Here is an 18,472-nt window from a genome sequence, read left to right on the forward strand (position 1 = left end):
TTTACCCCCTAGTCGGTTTATGGTAATTCCAAAGGAAAAATCAGAAATTACATTAGAAATGCATATTATTGAATTTGATCTCTCAGTGTATGCACTCACTTTGGGCAAGATGGCTTTAAATCCGAAGATTTGGTAGGTGGGTAAACATTTCCTAGGAAATTATTACCCCCTTGTCGGTTATTGGTTACTTCAAAGAAAAACTGCAATGGTACATTATAAATTGGTACAAATCACTAGTATCTCTTAACAGACACAGTCACTTTGGGAAGACGGCTTTAAATCCGAAGATTTGGTAGGGGTGTAATAATTTCCTAGGAAATTTTTACCCCCTGTCCGTTATTGGTTACTTCAAAGACAAACTCAAGTGTTATATTTAAATTCATACAACTATGTAGTATCTCTTAACAGACACAGTCACTTTGGGCAAGATGGATTTAAATTCGAAGATTTGATAGGAGGGGGGGTAAAATTTCTTACGAAATTATTACGTCCCTGTCGGTTTCTAATTACTTCAAAAACAAAATGAAATGTTACATTTGAAATTGATACCAGTCCGTAGTATCTCTTAAGAGACAGTCACTTTGGGCAAGATAGCTTTAAATACGAAGATTTGGTAGAGGCCTAATAATTTCCTAGGAAATTTGTACCCCCCAGTCGGTTATTAGTTACTTCAAAGACAAAGTCAAATATTATATTATAAATTAATACCACTCCGTAGCACCTCTTAACATTCACACTCACTTTGGGCAAGATGGCTTTAAATTCGAATATTTGGAAGGGGGTAAAAGTTATTAGAAAATTATTACCACCTGTCGGTTATTGGTTACTGCAAAGACAAACTCAAATGTTATATTATAAATAGATACCACTCCGTAATATCTCTTAGGAGACACGGACGTTTGGGCAAGATGGCTTAAAATCCGAAGATTTGGGAGGTAAAAATTTCATAGGAAAATATTATTCCCTTGTTGGTCATTGGTTACTTGAAAGACAAACTGAGAAGTTTTATTATAAGTTGATACCACTCCGTAGTATCTCTTAACAGACACACTCACTTTGGGCAAGATGGCTTTAAATCCGAAGGTTTGGTAAGGGGGGTAATAATTTTGGAAGTTATTATTCCTTGTCAGTTATTGGTTACTTCAAAGACAAACTGAAATGTTACATTATTATTTGATACCACTCCGTAGTATCTCTTAACAGACACAGTCGCTTTGGGCAAGACGGCTTAAAATCCGAAGATTTGGTAGGGGGTAATAATTTCCTAAGAAATTTTTAACCCCCTGTCGGTTATTAGATACTTCAAAAGCAAACTCAAATATTATATTATAAATTAATACCACTCCGTAGCAGCTCGTAACAGACACAGTCACTTTTGGCAACATGGCTTTACATCCCCAGATTTGGTAGGGGGTAAAAACTTCCTAGGAAATTATTACCCACCTGTCGGTTATTGGTTACTTCAAAGACAAACTCAAATGTTACATTATAAATAGATACCATTCCGTATATATCTTCGGCGACACAGTCACTTTGGACAACATGGCTTTAAATCCTATGATTTGGTATGAGGTAACAATTTCCTAGAAAACTTTTACCCTCCTAAAGGTTATTGGTTACTTGAAAGACAAGCTCAAATGTTACATTATAAATTGATACAACTCCGTAGTATCTCTTAACAGACACAGTCACTTTGGGCAAGATGGCTTTAAATTCGAAGATTTGTTAAGGGGGGTTAATTTCCTAGGAAATTTTTAGCCCCTACTGAAAAATTACATTATAAATTGATACCACTTCCTAGTGTTCAATTCACAATCACTTTGGCCAAGATGGCTTTAAATTGGAAGATTTGATAGGGAGTAATACTTTCCTAGGAAAATATTACCCACCTTTCGGTTATTGGTTACTTCAAAGGCTAACTCAAATGTAACATTATAAATTGATACAGCTCGGTAGTATCTCCTAACAGACAAAGTCACTTTGAGCAAGATGGCTTTAAATCCGAATGTTTGTTAGAAGGGTAATAATTTCCTAGGAAATGTTTACCCCCTACAGGTTATTCGCTACTTCAAAGAGAAACTCAAATGTTACATTAGTATTTGATACCACTCCGTAGTATCTCTTAACAGACAGTCGCTTTGGGCAAGTTGGCTTAAAATCCGAAGTTTTGGAAGGTGGGAGTAATAATTTCCTAGGAAATTGTTACCTCCTCCAGGTTGTTGGTTACACCAAAGACAAACTCAGATGTTACATTTTAAAATGATACCAGTCCCTAGTCTCTTAAGGGACAGGCGTTGGGCAAGATAGCTTTAAATCCAAAGATTTGGTAGGGTGTAATAATTTCCTAGGAAATTTTTAACCCCCTGTCGGTTATTAGATACTTCAAAGACAAACTGAAATGTTACATTATAAATAGATACCAATCTGTAGTATCTCTTATCAGACACAGTCACTTTGGGTAAGATGGATTTTAATCCGAAGATTTGGTAGAGGCGTAATAATTTTCTAGGAAAATATTACCCCCCGGTCGGTTATTCGGTACTTCAAAGACAAACTTAAATATTAGAATATAAATTAATACAACTCCGTAGTATCTCTTAACACACAAAGTCACTTTGGGCAAAATAGCTTTAAATCCGAATATTTGGTAGGGGGTTAATAATTTCCTAGGAAATTTTACCCCCTACAGGTTATTGGTTACTTCAAAGACAAACTCAAATGTTACATTATAAACTGATACAACTCCGTAGTGTCTCTTAATAAACAGAACTGTTGCCTACCCTCTGCCGACTTCTTATGCCGGCCTCTTTTTGACGGTGGCACCGGCACATTTACTGCTCCTTTTCGGCTGTTTGCCGACTACTCGGCAAGACAACTTTCCGACTAGGGATACACACGATATAAGATTTGAGGGTGTGTCGTCTCGAAAATCTGATGTAAAAGAAATGTCTCGACTCGAAAAACCTATATTTTTCTATTGGAAGAGCTGTGTCTTGACTCGAATTTTCTCAGAAAAATTCTGTCTCGACTCGACTCATGCGCACAACATTTTTCCGACGGAGGCGCCGTGAATTTAATGGTCATTTCTGGCTGTGTGCCGAATCCTCAGCATGGCAACTATTTGCCGTGGTCGAAAATCGCGCAGAAAGACGCCGGTGTCCGGCGCCGGCAACCCGACACGGCATCTGGTCTACATGGACAAATTGTCTGACTGTTGGCGGCTGAATCCTGATGGGGTAATTCCATTATATATATATTGTGAAAATAAGTCAGCAGAAAGTCGACATACAGCGGACGGACCGAATCCGACAAATGTTGGTTGTAAAGACGTCGGAACGCTGACGGCGTGGCAACTATAAAGGAAGTAAATGTATGGAAAGAAATATAGTAAAGAGACTGCACGTAAAGGGTATATGAGAACTAAATTTTTTAAAATTAAAGTACAAGTACGAGAGGGTCCTTGACAAATATTTTGGAAGAAGACGGCAAAAACCGGACGGTCCGACCACGGCAAATGTTGTCGGAAAGACACTGAAACGCTGGCTGCGTGCCGACAAGTAAGATAACTCTTGTACTATAGGATGTGCAAGCGGAACGGTATATGGAAAATAAGTTTCACAGCTTATAGCGTAAGCTGATGATCGTTTTAAAACGAGTCGTTAAAGGGTCGGAGCAGTTAATGCTCGTATATGCCTCCCCCATTGAAAATTTGACGTCAATGGTGGACCGCCTCCTACTTCAGCGGCCAGATTGCCAAAGCGTGCGGTATCAAGGCGGGATGTGGGCATTTTTCGCTTATGCCGTTTTCCAGCCCTTTCCCGATGGCGGCCCGCCAGCGACTATAACAATGGCGAAACTAAACGAGGGCCAAGGGGGGCCAGGCCCCCTTGCTCAAATTCTTGGCCCCCCTAGTGCCCCCCCCTACACAGTGATATTGCTATATGTTGACAAACGGTGAGTGGGTCGTTGCTACAAGTGAAACTACTATCAAAACGTCTCTCGACAACAGAATTACCAGTTGCAGAATACCGTATGTTGCAATAATCTGCGCTCCGAATAAAATATCTTTACTCGTTTTTGCTTGTAGTTCAGCAAGATCTAATTCACTGAAATCTGTGGGGTGCATATGCATTGACCTCACCACTTGAACATTCCTTTAACCTCTGTCCCTTATCTAGTTATATTCTTTGTTTTGGACAAAGAACCAAAAAGAAAAATCAAATCAGTCGGTTTTCTCATTCGCTTCAATGTTGAAAGTCATACTAAAATATGTGATGCTTACTTACAAATAGCATACACTGCAGAAAAACATTACACTTGCGTTCGAAGAAAGAAGTTTTCGTACATTACTTATTATAATTTGTACATTAAGATATTAATTCCCATTGATTATGGCGACATAGAACAAATGCATAGCATCCATTAAATAATTTGGCATTATTATTATTTTCAAAGCATCTTAATATCAAGCCGTCATGTTTAATTAACAATAGAAGAGAGCAGAAGTTTTTTATTACTTGTGAAATAATTATTCTGTCTGTTGTTTGCATCCAGATCATTTGAGAAAAATTAGATGCTGAATACTACGAGCAAGTACTATTTGCTACCGATACTGGTTCTCCCGCTCGATTACCCACACAGCAAGGAATATTTCCTCAATCAAAAGAAAATATTTTCCTTGGTTTCCAAAAGGTTTTCATTCTCTGGAGATTTCCATGCTGGTTTCCCCAATGTATTCCGAATATTTCCCGAAAATATTTTCCCAAAAATGTTTGTAAAACATTTTAGAAATTACCGAGAGTACATTTTGAGAATGCTAGCCGGAAAGTAAATCCAGGAAAATATTCTCAAAATATATTAAAAATATTGTTTTGGATGTAATGTAATATGTTTTCACTGTTGAGAAGGGAAATGTTTTCGAAATGATACTAAAAATGTTTTCCATATATGATACGGGAAACAATGAAACAAAATATATTCCATATATTTAAAAATGTTTTCTAATACGTTATTTGCAATATTTTCTATTTTTACGAGAAAACATATTGAATATATATTTTTAAAAAGGTTTAGAATATTTTAAAAATAAATTCTTTCGTGGTATAAGAAATATTTTTCAGAAATGTTTTAAAAAGGTTTACCTAATTTTTACAAAAGTATTTTGGTAATCTTCTCTTATAACTTAAATAAAATATTTTCGTACAATATTTTAGCATTATTTCCAGAATATTTTATCGAATTTTGAATATAAAACTTCAAAACAGGGAAAATTAAACACATTAAAAATGAATAGAAAATGTTTTCCGTTATGTTTTGGAAAATATTTTGTGTTTTTAGTTACCAAGATTTTCTGATATATTATAGAAACATTTTTACATTGTTTTCAGAATATACTCTTCCGTTACTGGAGAAAATATATTCCTCGTTATATCTGAGAAATATCCCAAATATTTACCGGAAATATTTTTTAAAGAAATGTTTAGAAAACATTTTATGAAGTAAAGGAAGTATATTTTTTAGAAAGTTAGAAGCAAAATAATGTATAAACTAATCATTTGCTGAGCAAAACTGTATATACGATTGTACAGTTATATTGTATCACATAGTGTCTGATGAAGCCAAAGAGTTAGTTGGCGAAACTGTAACACATGTTGAATTTCAATGAAAATATATAGTTTTGCTCAGCAAATAATTAGTTTATACTTAATTATAACAAAGCAAAGCTTCTACTTATGGAAAAAATAATGTAAGGAAAATTTCCACAAATTGTACTAGAAATATTGTGTTGAATGTAATGTAATGTTTTCAATGTTGAGAGAGAAAATGTTTTCGAAGTAATACTAAAAATGTTTTACATACATGATATAGAAAACAGAATAGGAAATGTATTCCATATATTTTATAAATAGTTCCCAATGTAGTATTTGCAATCTTTTCTATTGTTACGAGAAAACGTATGAAATACAATTTTTAAAATGTTTCGAGTATTTTAAAAATAAATTCGTTCGTAATATTAGAAATATTTTCCAGAAATGTTTTTAAAACGCCTATTAATTTTGTATGCAAATGTTTTTATTACCTTCTTCTGTAACTTAAATGAAATATTTTCATACATTATTTTAGAATTATTTTCAGAATATTTTATCTAATGTTTAATTTAAACATTTAAAACATATATTAATAGGGTCTAATGAATAGAAACTGTTTACCATCGCGTTTTTGAAATATAGTTTGTGCTTTTAGCTAATAATATTTTCTGATATATCAAAGAAATACTTTCACATTATTCTCACAATATATGCTTCAGTTACAAAAAAGTAATATACCTTGTTGTACCTAAAATGAATTTTACGGGAAATGTTTCTGGAACATTTTTCTAATTTAAATTGCATATCCTTAGATATTATGTTGGATATTTTACACACACACACACACACACACACATATATATATATATATATATATATATATATATATATATATATATATATATATATAAGGATAAGGATATATATGTGTGTGTGTGTGCATTGCACGAGTCGGGCTGGGGAAGTCCAGCTATGCTGTTTCCTTAGCCCAGGCCGGGCTTGGGCGGGCCTGCGCTTCAGGTAGGGCCGGGCTCGGACGATTATTTGCAGTTCTTTAATAATTATTGACTTTAGTTAAATGGTGATTGCAAAAAAAAATAAAAAAATTAAAAAAATGAAGACTGAAAGGTATTAAAAACAATGCAACTTTTACAGTTGGTATTGCTCAGCGGCTCCACTTTTGCTATATAGAGAATTAATTGTTCTCCCTAGTGACCAGACTTGGGGGGGTTGGCTCCACTATTAATTTGTTCCGGGTCTGGCTTGGGCCAAAAATTTCCAAAATTTTCCCGGGCCTGGGTTGGGCTGGGCCGGGCCTATCTACATTCGAGCCAGATTAGGCTTGGGGCGAAAACTTCGGCTCTTGCATGTCTCTAATATATATGCCACATTTAGTAATTTCGTCATAGATTTAGTGATTTGCTATTGAACTAGTGATCTAGTATGTACTTCGGGTAAATCTGCACATTCTAGTGATTTTTATGGCGTTTCCTTCCTGATGCAGACAAATAGCAAGGAAATGGTTCTTAAAATAATTGTATATTGCAGTTCGAACGAATATAGAAACTTCCAATTATTCTTCTTTCCCCTCTGACTGAATGAATCCTCTGCTAGATAACGACCTTTAATAAACAGCGGCTATCTTTGGTCTGCTACCTCCTTTTGTTAGCAGATATGAGATGGACTAAATTTGTATTTTTTTCAAGGAAGTGAAGAAATAATTATCTGGTACATTTATGTTTTGTCACGCATACAGGCACAGTCTTTACTTGCTTCCCAATGAATTTGAGGAACATAAAATAAAGAAAACGTAAGTACCAGAAAATAGAGGCAAGTCAGACATCTTCATTTGTAAAACATATGTTGAGAACTATAGTTAGATATCACGAGCAAGCCCTCTAAACATGTTCCATCCTTTAATTTTATCCGTGTAAGAATTCCTGATTTCAGGAGAAAATTTCCATTAACTATGGCATATGAAGTTCTACACTCTTATACTTTGTTTATGTATGTGAGATCACATGAGAAACCAAGAAACAATGGTAATAGGTTTTCTTCCAGAAAATTTCTTCCAGGGGCAAAATCTAAGTGTGAAGGTGCTGAACTGGGACTTTAATTGCGTCCCTTGTGCAAAAATAAAAAGTTATCGCAATTGTTATTTATTTTAGTTCTTGGGGGAGGGGGAGATGGAAGCGAACCCTCGGAAGGATCTCTGAAAAAAAGAAAGACTGGATTCTAACCGCCACTGTTTGGTATATTACACAAAGTAAAGTTGTAGTTACATTGTTCCAATTCACAAGAAAGGCGACAAAACTGACTGTAATAATTATCGGGGCATTTCTCTTCTGTCAACATCCTATAAAATCCTTTCAAATATTCTATTACCAAGATTGACCCCATTCGCAGATGAAATTATTGGATATTATCAGTGCGGATTTAGACGAAATCGATCAACTATCGACCAAATATTTACCATTCGCCAAATACTCGAAAGAAAGTGGGAATACAATACCCCGGTACATCAACTATTTATTGATTTTAGAAAGGCTTACGACTCATTTAGGAGAGAAACATACGTTTTTACAGAACTTGGAATACCGAGAAAGCTAATTAGATTAATTAAGATATGTTTAAGTGAATCCCAAAGTAAAGTCCGGGTAGGAAAATTTTTGTCCACGAGCTTTCACGTCGAAAATGGCCTGAAACAAGTAGATGCGTTGTCGCCATTATTATTTAACTTTATGCTGGAATACGCCATAAGGAAAATCAAAGATAGCAACCAGGACCTAGCGTTGAAAGGTATTCACCAGGTTATGGCATATGCTGATGATGTAAATTTAATAGGGGATGATAGGAGAACAGTAAAAATAAATGCAGAGATCTTATTAAATGCTTGCAGGGACATGGGTTTAGAAGTAAATGCAGAGAAAACTAAATACATGGAAGTGCGTCTGGACCGTAATACGGCAAATTGTGGAGGCGTTAAAATATTAAATAATACTTTTGATAAAGTGGATATTTTCAAATATTTAGGATCAATATTAACAGACGAAAATCATATTCACGAATAAATTAAATGTCGACTAAAAGCAGGGAATTCGTGTTACTATTCGGTTCAAAATCTCTTGTCGTCGCGAATTCTGTCGAGGAATTTGAAGCTTAAAATAAATAAAACGATAATCTTGCCTTTGTTCTGTATAGTTGCGAAACATGGTCGCTTACCCTGAGGGAAGAACATAGACTAAAAGTATTAGAGAACAAGATCCTGAGACGAATATTTGGACCCAAGAGGAACGGGAATGGGGAATGGCGGAAACTTCATAACGAGGAACTACATAATTTATACGGTTTACCCAACATTGTTAGGGTCGTCAAGTCTAGAAGGCTTAGGTGGGCAGGTCGTGTAGCGAGAATGGAAGAAAGTTGAAACGTTTTGAAAGTCTTGACTTGAGGACCACTCGGAAAACGACCATTAGGAAGACCTAGCCGCAGATGGGAGGACAATATTAAGATGGATCTCGCAGAGATAGGAATACAAAGTAGAAACTGGATCCAACTGACTAAGGATAGAAGACAGTGTAGAGCTTTTGTGAACGGGCCATTGAACCTCCGGGTTCCATAGGCTATAGAGTTAGTTAGTTTTTTAAGGTTGTAGTTATATGTAAATAATACTGCGTTTTCGTCAGGGCTTTCATTCTGCAGGAGAGGTTGATAATAATACCTGGAGAATATTTTCTGCTATCAAGGTATTGCAGGTGATTGCATTTCTTCCATTGTAACTTGGTCAAGCTAGTTTCATTATATGTAAGGATTAACATAGCCTGAAAAGCTTAAATTTCCATGACTAGTTTTCTCTGTACCCATGCTACTCACTTTTCGGTCTGCGGGACACTGTGTTCCGAAATTTTCGACGAATCAGAAGATAAGTGTACCAAAGATATATATAATATATGTGTGCTTATTTGAGACATGGATCTACAGTTTAAAGTGGGATAACAACTACATGAGCTCCCAGCGGAAATCGAACCATGGTCTCCCGCGCTCAAGGCGTATGGGCTAACCATACAGACGTGAGGAAATTCACATAAGCACACACACACACACACACATATATATATATATATATATATATATATATATATATATATATATATATATATATATATATATATATATTGTTGAGTTAATATTGAGTTTAACGTTCCTTTTAGGAGCGGGGCATGGACCTACTGATCAGTGTTCTAGGGATGCGCACGAGACGAGTCGAGACAGGAATTTCCGGACAAAATTCGAGTCGAGACACGGCTCTTCCAATAGAAAAATGTATGTTTTTCGAGTCGAGACACCACTTTTAGAGAACATTTTCGAGACGAGACAGCCACAAATCTTGTCTCGTGCGCATCCCTACAGTGTTCGTAGTTTGAGTGAAATTTCCCTAATCTAGGGAAATTTCATAGGTAAATTTAACAAAAAGGGAAATTTTCGATTAAACGTGAAAAATCCAGGGAAATTCTCAAATATCACTGTTTAAAATTTTTCTTTGCTCTTCAGAAGTAAACCAATACAATAGATATAGATTTTGTGTGCTGAAAGTAGCATAATTTGCAACCATTGTTGGCTGAATGGGGGGGGGGGGTCACAGTTTCACAGTGGTAGAGCGCCTATCTCTGGTTCGTGGGGTCCCTTTTTACATCCTCAGCCAAGTAAGCTTGTTGTAAACATCGTATCCGTGGGTTGTCTCGGGGTACCCTCGTTTTGTTCTACTTTCTCATTCCACCAATTCTTCCATTAACGTTCACTTGCTTTAATCCTCGTCTCTCTCAGCCTAAAGGCATAAACGTTGGACGTTAAACCGAAAGATTTCATTTCATTTTGTTGGCTTGGTGTATTTCGGTGTATATTTTTTTAAAAATGCGTGAAAAATACACGAAAAAATAGAAGCAAAAAGCAAATGAATAAAACAAATGCGGTAAGTAGTTCCTTTAATATAGCTAAATTAATCTTACTACATAACTTCTGTCATAGGTATTGGACACTCAAAAACCAGGGAAAATTCATAAGAAAAGGAAAAATTTTGTCACTCGAGGGAAATTTTCTTAAAGAAACCTACTGATTAACGTGGAATCCTAACTAAATGAGCTCACGCTAGGAATCGAACTCGGCCTTAGTAGCACACTTACGTCATAACAACGTCAAATGTTGGTCATGAAATTACATCAGGCAAAGAAATATAACGTCATTTGTTATGTTAAATAATGATAACAAAAATGACGATGTTAAGATACATGTGGATGTTTTTTACACTTAATTCTATTACATGTAGTTTGCAGCACCAGGGAGCAAGTATTTCAACTTCAGTCAGTGGTGCCAGTTGGCGGGAAATTTCCCGTAAAACGCAAAATTCTGAGCACTGACGGGAATGCGGAGATTTTTTTTAAATAGGCTGAAAACGGGAAATTCTTGCATTCTCAACTTTTCTAGGCGTAGAACAACCTAGCCTGCAACATTGAGCTTTCTTGATAAAAGCAGGGATAAAAGTGCGGGAATGCGGGTTGACGCCGTCCCCCCACCTCGAAAAAAATATATACGGCGTCCCCACAATTCCTAAAAAAATTACAATGGGCAAAGATAGGCTGGGGGAACGGCGTGACGTCATGCCGCTACCGTCCCCCCACCTTTTCAGATCCACTTTTACCCTTGGGTAAAAGCAGAGCTAAAAGTGAGGGGGAACGCAGGTGGATGTCATCTCCTCACTTCCAGAAAATATCTGTGGCATCACACGCTTCTAAAAATTACAATGGGAAAAGATAGGTACAGGAGTCGGCTTTACGTAATGTGTCCCCCTACCTTCTGAGATCTACTTTATCCCTGGGTAAAAGTGAACATTACAAACACACAAAAGACTTGAAACGTCAAGCTAATGGTAGGCCTCTTTCACATTATCCGGCGATTTGCCGGATCCGGTTCCGGCTGTTTGCCGGATCCGGTTTCGGCCCCTTTCATATTATCCGGCGTTTTGCCGTGGATGAAAAATATGCGAGCAGGGTTGCTGTGCAACTGAAGATACAAAACTCAGTGACTCTTGTCGTGTTGTGGTGGTTGTAATGGACAGACGCAAAATGTGTTTTCTACTCGCCTTGTTAAGACACAGACAGAAAAAAAAATAAAACGTCAGAGACACATACGGACCTGTTTGTTACCGAATGAGAGAACATGCCACATACAGAAAAGATGTGCACTTTTTATTAGAGAAGCGGTATTTTGGAAGACATTTTTCTATACTGTTTCCACAATTGATAAACTTGGGCAAAATAGCGGCCCGGTTCTGGATATTTAAAATACCGTTCCGGTATTCAACTGTTGTGACTGAGAAAATCAGGCTAAAGTCCTCTCGGGATAGTCAACCGTTGAGGTCTATCCGAGAATTTCAAGCCAACATTCAGCCACTGACCCGAAGACTGGTCTGTAGGCATTATTATTGTTATTACTAGCTGTTATGCCCGTTCTTCGCACGGGTCAGATAAAATATCAATATAAACAAACTGAACAATGAGAGAAGAATTAAGAAACATTTCTAAAATTAGATATATTTTGTGTGAATATATATCCAACAACGTACGTGTTTTAATTGGGAAGGCCGATGGGGGCTGAATTTGAACGTAAACACTATCGGGAGTATCAATATACATCTGAGCGACCCCGATAAATATGAATTCGACACAAATATTGGTCATTTTCTACTACTTTTACATGTCCCGGTAAACGCCCCCTGAGACCCCCCCCTGGTTCGAATTGTGAAAAAAATTGCCTCTGATCTTTAGCCGATACCGCAAAAACTATGAATGTGACACTAACAACTGTCATTTTCTACTACTTTTACATAGAAAGTAAACGCCTCGGTGATCCTCTGGTTCCAATTTTGAAAATACAACGCCTCTGGCTCCCAGTCGACGGGGGCTGTATTTGGAAGTCAACGCCTTGGGAGAATCACCATTCATCTCAGCGACAGCGAAAACTATTGATTTGACACTAATATTAGTCATTTTCGATTATTTTTACATGTCTCGCAATTCTCCAGCCCGGTGACTCTCGGCCCGCATACTATGGTGGCTGAATTTGAAAATCATCGCTAATGAAAGTATCACCATTTGTTTCAGACCGCGAAAACTGAGAATTATCGGTCATTGTGGATTATTTTTATATGTCTCGGTGATCTCCTGGCCCAAGTTCCTTAGCTGATGGGGACTAAATGTGAAAGTAAACGCTATCTTGAGTTTCACCATTGAGCTCAGTGACCCCGAAAGCTATGGATTTGACATTAATATCGGTCATTTTCGATTATTTTTACATGTCTCGAAATTCCCCCCCCCCTTTCTGGTGATCCCCGGCCCGCATACAAATGGTGGCTGAAGTCATCGCTAATGGTAGTGTTACCATTGATCTCAGCGACCGCGAAAACTATGGATTTGACACTAATATCGGTCATTTTCTACTACTTTTACATGTCCTGGTAAACGTCCCCCTGAGACCTCCTGGTTCGAATTTTGAAAAAAAAAACGCATCGGTTTGATCTGGAGCCTGGACCAAGGTACCCGTGACCAAATTTTGGTAACTTTCGGTCCACTTGTATGGTCCCTAGGCCGCACAAAGACAGACAGACACATAAACTCTTTATTTTATTTATATTAGATTATTATTATTATTATTGTTATTATTATTATTATTATTATTATTATTATTATTATTATTATTATTATTATTATTATTATTATTATTATTATACTATTTCGGGTTTATTCTTTTGTTTTAAGCGTTCCGACTATTGACTCAAGTCTCTTTAAAGCACTGCTATAGTCTCTGAATTCAGAGGACTATTCAAGAAATTACAGCCAGATAATTATAAAATATATAAAGTACGGTATATTTATCAAATATCACATTATGAACTCTCTCTTGCTTTGCGTAGCAAAATAGTACATAAATATATAGCAAAAGACTGTATTGCTGAAATATTTGATAGTGTATATTTCAATTTTGGGTCACCACAAATTTATAGAAGGTCATTTGTCCAGTGCTACACGGACATGTCCCAATCTTCTATTACATAGAAAAATAATAATTTATATTGATTTCGACACTTCGGTAGTATTGGTCGTTTTCAATTCATTTTACATGTCATCTTTCCCCATATGTTGTATATACAGTTTTGTTTAATTACTCCAGATGTACTGGGCTAGAACATAACCACATACACAAACACACTCCACATAACACACAAAACCACACGCTCCCATATTATAGCAGCCACTTTCTGCTCTTTCCTGGCAACACTTGCTTCCTCCCCCAACACCCATCCGGTAGTTTGCCGCGTATATGTGAAGAGCGTCATTGCTTGTAATGTCCGGCTTGGCTATACACGGCGATTTGCCGCGCCGGATTCTAGCAGGGAGATCCGGCTGTTTTTGCTCGCCGGATGAATGTCCGACGATCGCCGCACATATGTGAAGAGCTTCATTGCTTGCAATGTCTTTCTACCTCGTCCGGCAATTCGCCGGAACCGGATCCGGCAAATCACCGGATAATGTGAAAGGGACATAAACTATTGGAAAATACCTTACTTATCGCTGCATTTTTAAACATTTTTAATAATTATTTATTTATTTTTGTGTCAAGGAACAAGCGGTGTGCAAGCAACACCAGAATCGTGTTAAGGCTAATACAATTTAATTAAGTGTTGCTTTGCTGAACATAACATCCCTTCCAAAACACAAAAAACACCATATTGTTCGTAAAAATGGTGTACATTCTATTTTATTTATTAATTTTTAATTTTGGCCTGCTATAGATATTGTAAATTATATCTACTGAAGTTGACGGTAAATATTGTATGTAATCGGGAAATTTATGGTTTCGGACAGGAATTTCGCTGTTACAAAACTGGCATCACTGAATTCAGAGCGAGTTTTGAATGAAAACAAATGAATGTCGTAGTGGTGGTGGGGTGGGGTGAACTTCAAAGTATAGGTTTGTGTGGTGTTATATATATTTAAATATAAGTATATTTTTGATCTGAGGTTTGTGACTGCAGAGAACTGACCATACTTAGAAAATAAAGAAGACATCAAAGGTAAGATCCACTGTTTTTATTGTCAATTGGGTAATATCGGCGTTTTGGAACCAAAAGTAGGTTAAAAAAACATTGTTTACAGGAGAAATGAGTTCGTGCTTTAGAAGGGTATTGATGTGTGAAAAATTTGTGAAGTGCTGCATACAATAGAAACGCAATGCTGAGGTGTTCCGAAATAATAATAATAAAAATGTTGTTTAATGACAATAAATATTCTACTACTACAATTAAACTGTCATCCACACGCAAACAATTGAAAGTAGGTGACGTTGGACAAAGTGAGGAGTTGGTCTTTTGGGAAGATTAATGGCATTACTCGAGGAATCGGTTGTACGAAATTTTAAGACATTTCTTCCATTTTCAGGTTAGGGTAGAGTTTTGTATTTCTATTAACAGCATGCACTAAATGAGGAGCTCCATTACTACTTGCAGATTGACATCAGGAGAGGTCAGTACTAGTACAGTGTGGACGTAGGGCATAAAAACTACGGTGCATAAAACACGAACTAGTTTTTTGTGTGGCCACTGAAAAGCACGAATGCTACCTAACTGAGTGAGGGCAGGAGTGCAGCACGGAAACCCGAGCGACAAGAGGGTGCGTCCGTAGGGAGCAGGCGCGTCAGCGACGGGGGTATGCGCATAAACGAAGATAGTGTAAGAGCACACTAACTAACACATACAATGCTTTCACTGTTACTCAACATTCATTGCAATATGCTGTGCACTGACATATTTACACGGTCATTACTTCACAAAAAAAAGTTTCACATCGTACTTTACCTATAAATTTTCTATTTGTACAAATTTACGTTACTACGAAATACCAAACTAGACCTGGCTTAAATTAAGCTAAACTAACGTGACCTAACTAAAATTAGCCAATTGTTACCAAAAATGTTGGGCCACAAAGAGCCGACATAAAGGTCACTCGAGCAGACGGTTCTAGCAAATAGAAAATTTAAAGGTAAACTACTATGTGAAACATTTCACGTGAAGTGATGCGAGTGTGTATATAAGTAATTACCGTCAATGCACAGTATATTGAAATGAATTTTGAGTAATAGTGAAAGTATTGTATGTGTAAGTGTGCTCTTCCAGTATCTTCTGCTCTCTACGGACTCACACCCTCGCTAACGCTTGCCCCTGCTTCACTCCTGCGCTGACTCGGTTAGATAGCATTTGTGGTTTTTAGTGCCCACATAGCATAAGTTGGTTCGTGTTTTATGAACTGTACTTTTTATGACATACGTTCGCATTGTATTTATAATGAGCCCTCCGTAAGTCAATCTGCTAGTACTAATGGAGCTCCTCATTTAGTGAACGCTTACCTAACCTGAAAATAGGCTACAAGAAATGTCAAAATTTATTAGAACCGTCTGCTCGAGTATACCCATTAGGCAAGATTTTACTTTGAGTCAGACAGTAACTTCAATCGGTTCTTATAGGTACAGTCACTTGTTGGAATTGTTCATGCCTTTGGTGCTCCACTTTGCAAACACAAATTTAATTTTTTTTTAAAAAAGTGATTTACTTACGCAACGAAACGTAGCTGAGCGAGCGTTAGCGAGTAAATTGGGTTAGAAGTCCCGCAGAGCTCGTTTTATTCCACTTTTACCTCATGATAATACCACATGACCTTACATCACGACCTGGTGGAGCAACTTCACTGTGATTCCTAAACTGCTCCGGGAACCGGGTCAGGTGAATTGGTTGCAGTCACTGTTCGAATCAAAGTAAAAATTTGCTCCCTATATACCAGGGTTTGAAAAAACCCGGGCTTTTTTGAAAAAGCCCAACCCACCTTGGCCCATATGGGTTTTTTTGGGTATTTTCGGGTTTAATTGGGTATTTTCGGGTTTAATCGGGTTTTTTCGAAATATTTTAATGTCTTTGGGGTAAAAGTGTTACAATGTGATTTATATTTCAAGATTGTCAGTGTCACAACTTCCAACAGTTTTCTAGCTGTTTTGAAAAAAATGGGCGCCATTTTGAAATTTTACATTTGATCGTCGAGAAAATCTATACAGCAAATTTAGCATATCTCGTGCTTCGACCGTCAAAATTTCAGCTTAAAAGACTGAAAATTGCGCTTCATAGCGTGGATACTCGCTGTTTTGAAAGAAATGGCCGTCATTTCGATATTTTACGTTGGTATGCCGCCAAAATCTATACAGGAAATTTAGAGCGTCTCGTGCTTGTCCTCTGAAAATTTTAACTTAAAAGACCGATAGTTGCACCCTGTAGTGTGTGTAGCAGAGGCAGACAAACGAGTTGAGTTGATTTTGTGTTTAACGTCCCTTTCAGCAGCGAGGCTATATGAGACGGGACCTACTGATTAACGTGGAATCAGAACCACATGAGCTCCCTCCGGGAAGCAAACCCGGGTCCCACGCCGAAGACGCGTACACTAACCGCATATCCATGAAGGAGCTCGGCAAAAAACGAACAAATGTAGATCAAGTCATCCCGAAGCCTGACTGACGTTCGCCAAATATGAATACCAAAAGTGGTCTATTAAGTTAAAACAAAGATACAATTCATATTGTGTGATATGAATAAATGTTTTAAAATGTCATATGAAATTAACATCTTCCAGCGTAAATAAACCTGCCATATTTTTTCCATAAGAATATGGGACACCTCAGATCTCCCCCACCCTCCCTTCAACTTTCCAACACAATGCAATGAACTAGTCTGATTATGAACAAAAGTATAATAGGCCGCGGTGGCTCAGTGGTAGAGCGTTCACCTCTAGTGCATGGGGTTCCTAGTTCGATCCCAGCTCGTTCCAAAAGAGCTTTGTGGTGGACAAACACCTTGTGCGTGGGTTTTCTCGGGATTCTCACGTTTCCTTCCACTTTCTTAATTCCGTCATTTCATTCGTTTCTCATCATCACCGTCATCTTGCGTATAGCAGGCATAACCGTGAGACTAGAAGATTTCCTTTTATTTTTTTTTTTTTTCAAGAATATAATAGGCGATAGTTCACTAAGCAGCAGCTGCTTTTCTCTGTTCGTACCCAGCAATTAATTGTACAGACTGAAGATGCCTAAAAATTTAAGATGTGTTATAAAAATGCTTTACAGGAAAACAATATGAAAAATTATTTAAATCAGTGGTACAATCTACCTTCAATATTCTTCGCGCGTTTAGCAATATTTATTTACATGTCTGTATTTGCCAAAATTACGTTCGTCAGTTTAATCTCATGAAAAGATGATTTTTCTCCCTGTGTCGTGTGTAATTGTCAGGACCAGATTAACATTTTTCTAAGATCTGGACCAAAGCACAATTCTGTGCCCCTAGCCTCTGAAAAACTTATCTAATGTGTTGCTCGAGAAATGGTCAGTCATCTTTCCTGTGTTTGTAAATGTAGAAACACTCAAAGCGATTTTTTTATATATGTTCCGGAGAGTATCAGAGTTTCCATCAAGTGCAATGGAAAAAGTAGTATTGCAAATTTCGCTCGCTATCAAGTCGAACAGGGTGGTGTAATAACTTCCTCGAAACTGTTACATGCAACAGCATACTTTTCAATCGCTAATTACAGGATTTCCAGCCAATGTCAGAGTTTTTTGTTTTCCACTTTTCGAATAAGCTGATATTGATAGCAGAAATGGAACGGAGTTAAAATACGGGACATTTCCCTGTCCCGACTAAATTTACGGGGACGCCGAACACTCGGGCCCATAAACGGGACTTTCCCGTTTTTTACGGGACGTATAGCAGGCTTAAGCGTAAAATAGTTTTACTGTTG

Source organism: Thermobia domestica, chromosome 4 (assembly GCF_964235325.1).
Source record: "Thermobia domestica chromosome 4, izTheDome1.hap1.1, whole genome shotgun sequence".
Taxonomy (NCBI): Eukaryota; Metazoa; Arthropoda; class Insecta; order Zygentoma; family Lepismatidae; genus Thermobia; species Thermobia domestica.